Source organism: Choloepus didactylus, chromosome 2, assembly GCF_015220235.1.
Source record: "Choloepus didactylus isolate mChoDid1 chromosome 2, mChoDid1.pri, whole genome shotgun sequence".
NCBI lineage: Eukaryota > Metazoa > Chordata > Mammalia > Pilosa > Megalonychidae > Choloepus > Choloepus didactylus.
Window position 1 is genome coordinate 177,722,010 of NC_051308.1, and position 4,372 is coordinate 177,726,381.

The 4,372-nt window shown below is 40.6% G+C and overlaps 1 pseudogene; it reads right to left on the minus strand.

Annotated features, from left to right (window-relative positions):
- Positions 1-2,817: 2,817 nt before the first annotated feature.
- LOC119513928 lies at positions 2,818-3,926 on the minus strand (annotated as a pseudogene).
- Positions 3,927-4,372: the final 446 nt, after the last annotated feature.

Sequence of the window (4,372 nt, forward strand, 5' to 3'; positions counted from 1 at the left end):
GGTTGTAGTTTTCTGCTGTCTAGGCATCTGGTTTCCTTGATTACCCCAATCAGATTTTCCCATGACCTGAACGGGCTCAGGTCTCAGAAGGAGACAATAGTATCACGTCTCTCTGAGGGTGACTCCTAGAAGACTGATACACCCTGTGAGGCCTCAAGTCACTGTGCTTTTCTGCCTAGCAGATGGCACCTGTCAGCCTGTAGCTCCATACTGGTGTAAGGAGGTGAGGCCCATGACTGTTTTCCCCCAGGCTCTGGGGTCTGGTTCTGAATGGAAGGCAGGTAGTAGAGCTTGGCACCACCTTCTTCCTCTTAGGGAAGATACAGCCCCTAGGGAGAGGTCATTAGCATTTTAATAGTCTCTCTGCCTGTGCTATCTCCACCCTTGTCTGGGTCAGACCACTGGGAACTGAAAATGACTGAGGCTTTCTCAGGGACAGAAAGCCCTCTTTCCAGGCTGGTCTGCAGCCCCCCTCAGTTTCACCCATTGGCCAGAGATAGCACTGGGTCCTCTGGGCTTCCCCTCCCTCCCAGAGAGGTCCTCTGGCTCTCCAAGGTCAGTCATCACCAAAAGCTTCTGTCTGCTTGTTGGAGGTTCATAGCTTGTATTGAGCAGTCCATGTTTGTTAATTAAAACCCCAGTTGGAGCTCAGCTGAGCTGTATTTGCTCACTTCACTCAGAGAGTGCTCTCTAGCACTCTAGCACTGCGAGGCTTTGCAGTTTGGACTGTGGCGGGGAGGGGCTCCTGGCTCAGGTCTGCAGTTTTTACTTACAGATTTTATGCTGCAATCTTGGGCATTCCTCCCAATGCAAGTTGGTGTATGATGAGTAGATGGTCACATTTGTCCCCCCACAGTTATTCCAGATTATCTACTAGTTGTTCCTGGTTGTTGATTAGTTGTTCCACAGGGACTAACTAGCTTCCACTCCTCTCTATGCTGCCATCTTCTGGACCTCCCAATGGATTTTTAAAAAATTTTATACTAGTAACATGCATACAACCTAAAATATCTCCTTTTAACCACATTCAAATATATAATTTCAGTTCTGTTAATTACATTCACAATGTTGTGCTACCATCCCCATCATCCATTACTAAAACATTTCTCTCACCATATATAGAAACTGTAAAAATTAAGCATTACCTCCCCATTCCCTACCCCCTCTCTGGCCTCTGGTAACCTATATTCTACTGTCTAATGCTATGAACTTGCTTGTTCTGATTATTTCTTGTCAGTGAGATCATACAATATTTGTCCTTTTGTGTCTAGCGTATTTCACTCAACATGATGTCTTCAGGGTTCATCCATATTGCGCATGTATCAGAGCTTTATTCCTTTTTACAGATGAATAACATTCTGCTATATGTATGTATCACATTTTGGTATCCATTGATCAGTTAATGGACACTTGAGTTGTTTCCATCTTTTGGCATTTGTAAATAATGCTGTTATGAACATTGGTGTACAAATACCTGATCAAGTTCCTGCTGTCATTTCTTTTGGGTATATACGTAGAAGTGGGATTGCCAAGAAATATGAAAAGTCTATACTTAACTATCTGAGGAACTGCCAAATTGTTTTCCACAGGGGCTGCACCATTTTACATTCCCATCAGCAATGAATGAGTGTTCCTATTTTTTCCACATCCTCTCCATCACTTTGTTTCCATTTTTTTAATGGTAGCCATTCTAGTGGTTATGAAATGCTATCTCATTGTGATTTTGATTTGCATTTCCCTAATGGCTAATGATGTTGAGCATCTTTTCATGTGCTTTTTGGCCATTTGTTTATCTTCTTTGGAGAAATATCGATTCAAGTCTTTTGCACATTTTTTAAACCAGGTTGTTTGACTTTTTATTGTTAAGTTGAAGGATTTCTTTAGGTATTCTGGATATTATAAACCCTTACCAGATATGTGGTTTCCAAATATTTTCTCCTATTATGTAGGTTGTTGTTTTACTTTCATGATAATGTCCTTTGTGGTACAAAAGTGTTAAATTTTGATGAGGTCCCATTTATCTATTTTTTTCTTTTGTTGCTTATGCTTTGGGTATGAAGTCCAAGAAACCATTGCTTTATACAAGGTCCTAAACATGCTTCCCTATGTTTTCTTCTAGGAGTTTTATAGTTCTTGCTCTTATATGTAGATCTTCAATCCATTTTGAGTTAATTTTTGTATATGGTGTGATGTACGGGACCATCTTCATTCTTTTGCATATGGATGTCCAGTTTTCCCAGCACCATTTGTTGAAGTGACTATTCTTTCCCAATGGAGTAAACCTGGCCCCCTTATCAAAAATCAGTTGGCCGTAAATGTGAGGGTTGATTTCTAAACTTTTAATTCTATTCCACTGGTCTTATGTCCGTTCTTGTGCCAGTACTGTACTGTTTTAATTACTGTGACTTTGTAATAAGTTTTTTTTTTTTTTGAAAAGTTAAAAATTCCTTAATTTTTTATTCCTGGTACCACTACCACAATTTACAGGGCATTATACCAGATGTAATGAAAAGAAAAAGAAGAAGAAAAAGCTACAACAGCTAAAAGACCTCAGGAATGTACATCTAATTGACACTACATTGCATTAATCAATAGCTGCACTTTTTGCAAACTGCAGCTATGACAGTCCTGAACGAGAAGGGTTTCCTATTTCAGCCGCAGTAACTTTTCTGACTATGGATCATTGTTCCTTCTGCGGCAAATTTTTACAGTTCCTCTAATGCATTTGGGAAAACTGTCTCAAAGTAACCTGCAGCTTTCCTGACAACTCCTCGCTCTCTCTCCTGCTAAGAACTGTAGCCATTTTCTGTTGAGGTTTTAGAACCTTCTGCTACCATGTCCACCACTTCCACCACCAGATCCATAACCACCACCATAGGGACTGCCCAAGCTTCTTCTACCAAAACTGCCCCCTTTCATGGGTCCATAATTTGATGGCTGTTGTCCACTATAATTTCAAAAATCATTATAGGTCCCACCACCACTATAGTTACCACCACCAAAATTTCCTCCTTCATTGTAACCATCATATTCTCCACCACCACCACCACATCCATCACCTTGTTTCCATATCCTGGTCCACTACCACCATAGCCCCCTCTACTACTATAACCAGGACCACTGCCATCATTGCCACCATCACCTCCAAATCCATTATAACCACCATCACCTCCTCCATAACTACCTCTGCTGCCACCTCCACCACCATAGCCTCCTCTTCCACCAAAGTTCCCTCCATGGCCCATAAAGTTGCCAGATCCAACTCCACGACCTCTTTGTGATCCAGTAGACTGTATCTCTTATTTAGAAAGGGCCTTTTTAACTTCACAATTATGCCCATGAATAGTGTGGTATTTCTGAACAATAATTTTATCAACTGTATCATGATCATCAAAAGTTACAAAAGCAAATCCTCTCTTTTTTCCACCCTGCCTGTCTTCCATAACTTCTGTGGTTTCAATCTTGCCATACTTTTCAAAGTAGTCTCTCAAATTATATTCTTCTGTATCTTCTTTAATACCACCAACAAAAATTTTCTTCACTGTTATACGGGCACCAGCTTTACAGAATCCTCTCTAGAAACAGCCCTCTTTGGTTCCACTACATGCCCATCAACCTTTTGTGGTTGAGCACACATTACTGCATCCACCTCTTCAACACAAGAGTTAGTCACAAAACCAGAGCCTCTGGAACATTTTGTTAGGGGGGTCTCTCATCACCACACAATCTGTGAGTGTGCCCCATTTCTCAAAGTGTTCTCTTAAACTATCATCTGTAGCTTCAAAGCTCAAACCATCAATAAACAGTTTTCTCAACTGTTCTGGTTCCTTTGAATGATGGCCCTTATAACCCCAGTGGCAGCAGTGGCGGTGGCAGCAGCGGCTGGAGACGGACTGGGGGTGACCGGTCGGCGGTTTTACCTCCATTTTGAGACCTGTAATAAGTTTTAAGATCAGGAAGTGTGAGTCTTCTAACTTTGTTCTTCTTTTTCAAGATGGCTTTGGCTTTTCATGCCCCTTATCCTTCCACATAAATTTGACAATTGTCTTTTCCATTTTGGCTAAGGAGACAGAATGTTGGAATTTTGACTAGGATTGAATTGAATCTGGAAATCACTTTGTCTAGAATTGACATTGTAACAATATCCAACCTTCCAATCCATGAACACAGAATGTCCTTGCCCTTCCATTTATTTAGGTCTTCTTTGATTTTTGTTTTGTAGTTTTCTGCATGCAAGTCCTTCACATCCTTGTTTAGATTTTCCTAGATATTTGATTCTTTGAGTTGCTAATGCAAGTTGAATTTTTTTATTTCTTCTTCAGATTTTTCATTACTAATGTATAGAAATACTACTGAATTTTGCAAGTTGATC